This window comes from Scyliorhinus canicula, chromosome 17 (assembly GCF_902713615.1).
Source record: "Scyliorhinus canicula chromosome 17, sScyCan1.1, whole genome shotgun sequence".
NCBI classification, from domain to species: Eukaryota; Metazoa; Chordata; class Chondrichthyes; order Carcharhiniformes; family Scyliorhinidae; genus Scyliorhinus; species Scyliorhinus canicula.
In genome coordinates this window covers 40,891,445-40,897,444 of record NC_052162.1, presented here as the reverse complement: position 1 = coordinate 40,897,444, position 6,000 = coordinate 40,891,445, and positions in this window count along the sequence as shown.

The window sequence follows — 6,000 nt, the reverse complement described above, 5'->3', positions numbered from 1 at the left end:
TTCTCTTCAACAACTCCTCTTGAACTCTCTTTCTATTTTACTTTGAGTCTAATTATGCTTGAATAAGAAATTGAAGAACCAAGTCCAATAAATCTGAAACAAAAATAGGTAGTATGAAAACAAAACAGAAGGTCTGCCAGCATCCATGGAGAGAGAAACAGAGCTAATGTTTTGAGTCCTATGACTCTGCCAACAATAGGTGTTGTCATTAACTCAACATCTCCCATTTAGCTCAGTTGGCTAGACAGGTGGTTTGTGATACAGAGCAAGGCCAGCAGCAAAGGTTCAATTTCTATACTGGTTGAGGTCATTCTTGAAGGTCCTGCCTTGTCGACCTTGTCCCTTGCATGAGGTGTGGTGATCCTCAGGTTAAATCACCACCAGTGAGTTCTCCTCCTCGGGAAAGAAGCATTTGGGACTTTAACTTACCTTTATCTCAATATATCTGTACACCCATCAAAGAGAATTAGTGAGTACACTGGGTAACACATAGAGCACAGCTGAGCAAGAATACTAGGGCTGGAACTTGTGGGGTTTCATTGTTAAGTGGAAAATCATCTGATAAACTTTGAGATCAATCGCATCGTCCTAGAAAGAGAAAAAAACTAGTTATTTAACTTAGTTGCTTTTAAAATATTTTTATTGAAGTTTTACATTTTATACATTATACATTCAGCATTGGTTATAATATATATAACATTTTCCTTGGCATCGACCCACCCTCCCCTGACTCCTTTTGTTGTTTCAGGGTCTTTTCTTGGGTCACAATGGGCAGTTATCTTCTATTTACATGTTTGTAGTGCTTTCCCCTTCCCCTCCCTCCTTTGTTGTTTGGCCTCACCCCTCTTCTCCTCCCCCACACCCCATCTCCGGGAAGAACCTGCTCATTCGGGTTCTTGTCAGGTGCGCTCTGAGTTCATTTATTTTTGGTAGGATAGGGGAAAAAGATTGGGCAGAATTCTCTCCTTTTCTTCATCCAATGGTTTTTTCTTGAGGTTTTAAATGGCCACTTGAACCAGCGAATGAAACTGACAAAACCTGGGTGTTTCTTTGGGGATTCCATTGCTTGTGGCCTTGCTCTGGGCCGCCTGGTATCTGTTTCAGCTGTTTTCAGGCCTCCCCCTCCTCTCTCTCTGACCTCTTTCCCCCTCCCCTCCCTTCCCTGTCTATCCCCTGCAGTTTTGTAGGCTCCCGTACGCCCCCCCCCCCTCCCCCCCCCCACCCCCCCCACACGATTGGCTGTTGGCCTCGAACAGGTCCTGGAATGGTTGGTGGATGGCTTCTATGCTCACTGGGAGCCATCCTCTGATCCTCAGATAGCGAGTTTGATCTTCTCTGGATGGAGCAATTTCGACAGGTCTGCCAGCCAGTCTGCAGCCATAGGTGGTGCTGCTGATCACCAGCCGAGCAGGATTCTCTGGTGGGCGATTAGGGAAGCAAAAGCCAGGGCATCGGTCCTCTTCCCTATGAATAGTTCTGGCTGGTCAGATACCCCAAAGACTGCCACTTCTGAGGAACGGACCAACCCTCACCCCCACAACCTTGGACATTGCCTCGAAGAAGGCTGTCCAACACCCAACAAGTCTGGGGCATGCCCTGAACACTTGGGCATAGTTGGCTGAGCCTCCCTGACACCTTTCGCATTTGTCCTCCATCTCCGGGAAGAACCTGCTCATTCGGGTTCTTGTCAGCTGCGCTCAGAGTTCATTTATTTTTGGTAGGCTAGGAGGGGCAATTTGGGCAGAATTCCCTCCTTTTCTTTATCCAATGGTTTTTTTCTTGAGGTTTTAAATGGCCACTTGAACCAGTGAATGAAACTGACAAAGCCTGCGTTTATTAACATATCTCTTCTCACAATGTAACATCCATAAATACTTGATGAAATGTGAGACTAGCTAATACCCTCAAGAGAAGCACAAAGCCTCAGCATTCTGAGACAAGACCGACACAGATAGCCTCTGCAGACAGTGTTATCTGCAGCAATTGCATTTAAATGAATTTCATTTCAAGAAAATCATTCCCAATTAAAATCTATTTATCATGCTGATTTATAATCTGAGTGGTTTAAGGTTTCTTGTTTTGTTTTACTTGGCTTGCTTAAGCAGCTTTTTCCTCCACAGCTCCGCCCTTTCAATTGACACAGCTGCCGTTGACTATCTGCTGGCCATTCAGGTCATTGTTATGCATTTTGTACAAATCTCAATGTACTTTTCTCTCGGGCTGTAGCTTTAAACCAAACTGAAGATAGCAAAATGCATTTATTTTCCAAGTTTAAATCATAATCCTGCTATTCACCCAGTTGGGGATTTGTAATTGCAGCTTCTTTAGCCTCTTTCACATTAAAGCTGTTTCAATTCAATTTAGCTCAGATTCTCACTGAAGCACAACCAAGTGCAAGATTTACATTAGTAAATCTGATTCCCAGCAACAGATTTACAGATCCAGTTTATTGTGGGACCATGAATTTGGTTTTCAGAGAATAATAGAATGATATGTCAGAGAAGGAAGCCATTCAACCCATTGACCCTGTGCTGGCTTTTTCAAAGTTCGATCTAATTCGTCTCATTCCCCTGTTTTTCCCCCAAAACTACCCAAATTTTCCCCCTTCAAGTATTTTCCAATTTCCTTTGAAAGTTCCTCTTCCACTAACCTGTCACCTGAGGAAGGAGCAGTGCTCCGAAAGTTCGTGTTTGAAACAAACCTGTGGACTTTAACCTGGTGTTGTAAGACTTCTTACTGTACTAACCTGTCAGGCAATGTATTCCGGATCGCAGCTATTTTTTCCCCTCACGTCGTCTCTGATTCTTTTATCAATTATGCTAAATTTGTGCCATTTAGTTGCTGACCCTACTGCCACTGAACACAGTTTTGTCTCCGTTTATTTACTCTATCAAAAACCTTAATGTTTTTTTAAATTTAGAGTACCCAATTAATTTTTTCCAATTAAGGGGCAATTCAGCGTGGCCAATCCACCCAACCTGGACATCTTTGGGTTGTGGTGGCGAAACCCACTTTTCGGGCACAGTGTGACCATTAAATCGTGCCCTAAGTATTAATATGAAAAGTAATACTGGAGAGGTTTATGGGTCTGAAAGTTGATAAATCCCCTGGGCCTGATGATGTCCATCCCAGAGTGTTGAAAGAGGTGGCTGAACAGATAGGTGGTGGAATTTTGAGCCTGCGTTAGCCATCAGCTGAAATTATATGTTGGCCTTTATTGCAAGAGGGCTCAAGTACAGGAATAACGATATCTTGCTGTAATTAGTGTGTGTAAAATGCATTGAAGTGTCCGGTCAGCCATGATTGTATGAAATGGCGGAGCAGGTTCAATGTGCTGAATGGCCTACTTCTGTTCCTATGTTCCTAACTGTAAAGAACCTTGATGAGACCTAACCTGGAGTATTGCGCAAAGTTTTTGCCTCTATTCCCAAGGAAGGATATATTTGCTATGGAAGGAGTGCAACAAATTTTCACCACACAGATTTCTGGGATGGCCTGTTTGTCCTATGAGTCGAGATCGAGGAGACCGGGCCTGTACTCTACAGTTTAGAAGAATAAGAGGTGATCAAATTGAAGCATACAACATGCCTACATGGCTCAGTAGGATAGGTGCAGTCCAAACATGTGCAGGTTAGGTGGATTGGCCATGCTAAATTGCCCTTAGTGTCCAAAATGGTTAGGTAGGGTTACTGGGTTATGGGGCTAGGGTGGAGGTGTGGGCTTGAGTAGGATGCTCTTTCCAAGGTCAGGTCCAGAATCGATGGGCTGAATGGCCTCCTTCTGCACTGTAAATTCTATGATTCTAGGAAGGAATTTCCCCCTGGCTGTGCAGTCTAGAGCTAGGGGACAGTCTCAGAATACAGGGTAGGACTGAGATGAAGGCGGCATGGTGGCATAGTGGTTAGCACTGCTACCTCATGGTGCCGAGGACCGGGTCACTGTCCATGTAGAGTTTGCATATTCTCCCTGTGTCTGTGTGGGTCTCACCCAAACCAAAGATGTGCAGGGTAGGTGGATTGGCCATGCTAAGTTGCCCTTTAATTGAGAAAAAAAGGAATTGGGTACCTTAATTTATAAAAAAATGGACTGAGATGAGGAGAAATTCCTCTTTGTGAATCTTTGGAATTCTCTACCCCAGAGGTCTGTGGCGGCTCAGTTATTGAGTATGTTCAAAACTGAAATTGATTAAGTCCTAGATATTAAAGACATTAAGGGATATGGGGAAAGTGTGGAAAAATGATTTTAACATAAAAGATCAGCCATGATCTAGTAGCTGGAGCAGGTTTGGGAGGGCTGAATGATTTATTCGTACTCCTATTGCTTGGGTTACTGCGCAAACTGGTCTATTTTCAGACTCAAGCAGCACGTTGACAATCAACCCCCAAGATCTTGTTTAAGGGCACTAGTTGTTCAGATGCAAAATAAAACAGAACTAGTGTAAAGATACTCCAGCGAAAGAGATTTAAAAAAAGAACAGGAAATGTGGTAAACTGAGAAAAGTTCTCACTGAAAACATTCATTTGTCTTTTTCCTTTCAGCCCTATACAGATGAACCTGCTGTGCCTTCCTGACATTTCCTGTTTTTACTGCAGAAAATAAACCTGCTTTTGATGGCAAATATCCTCCACTCGAAAAAACCCTTCTCCTGAAAGTAACAATTATTTCTGCACTGGCAGTTCTTTACTGCTTTACCTAAGTGAGCCGTGACAATGAATGAGTGTCAGCTGGTAATTCAGCAATGGACAGTATCACAGCTAAACGTATCCCCATTCTTATCTGACGTCTGCATCTAAGCACAGCAAACATCAGCATGTCTATGCATAGACCAGCTCCCTTCTGGGTGGGAACTTGCAATAAATTAGTGAAAATATTGCAGACAAGCTAATCTTAGAACAGCAAATTATTATGGTGCCTTGCTCCAACCGTGCCCTGTAGCTTCTGTTACACAGGTATAGAGTACATACAAGTTTTACAAAAGGGGTAAATAATCTCTGAAGTTATCTCCTCAGGGTACAGGAGGTAGATATTCAGGTTGGTAAGTAGACATGTACAGTAAGGAATGTGCACTTCCATTGGCACGTCTCTGTTTTCCAGAAGGCACCTTCCTGATTGGTTTTGAGGTAGGGGCCAGAATGGCTGATCCTGAGGCTGTATTGACGCCGTCGAGAAACGTGACCGCATTTCCGATGGCATCAATACTTAGCCTCAGGATCAAAGAATTCTGCCCCATGTGCCTTATATTGACCCGGTATCGTCTGAGCAGTCATAGAGTTGCTGAAGAAAATGGAATGGAATCCGCATCAATAGATCATTGATCATAGAGCATTGTCCAAACTGATTGACAAACAAGGCTAGGTTTCATGGCACGTTTGATAGTTTGGTGCAGGTCAATTAACTCCTCTGAACAAAAAGTGACAAAAAAAAAGCACTCCTACCATCTCACGTGGCTGAGATTCTGTAGGCGGATGTAGGGGTGGACTATGTTAAAATATTAGGTCATAGCCGTCAGAATATTAATGTTTGGTCATTACCAATAATCTCTGCTTTGTAATAATAATAATGATAATAACTTCACACAGCCTTAAGTAAATAAAAAGCAATGAATCAAAAGATTTAAAAAGTGCTTAATTGAGCAAGTAGGTCAAGGTCCAATTGTGCTTTTAGTTGATTTCAACCAGGATTGGTACAATTGGATGGTGCTATTTGTACATTTATTGCGTGGAGGCAGCTGGTTTAGGTAAATAGTCTAGCAACAGTAACGAGCATACGTGAAGTATGGTCATTTAAGATAAATTATTTTATAACAGCCAATTTTTTTTCTCTTTCAGACAGCAAGAAATAAGAATAGGAATGAGACATTCAGCCACTCAAATCTACCCTATCATTCAATAAAATCAATATTGAACTTCGATCTTGACTCCAAATTCCCACCCAATCCCAGTTCTCCTGGGGCCCAATTTTCCTGGAGGAGGCGGAAATCGGGAGTCAGGACTGAACCAG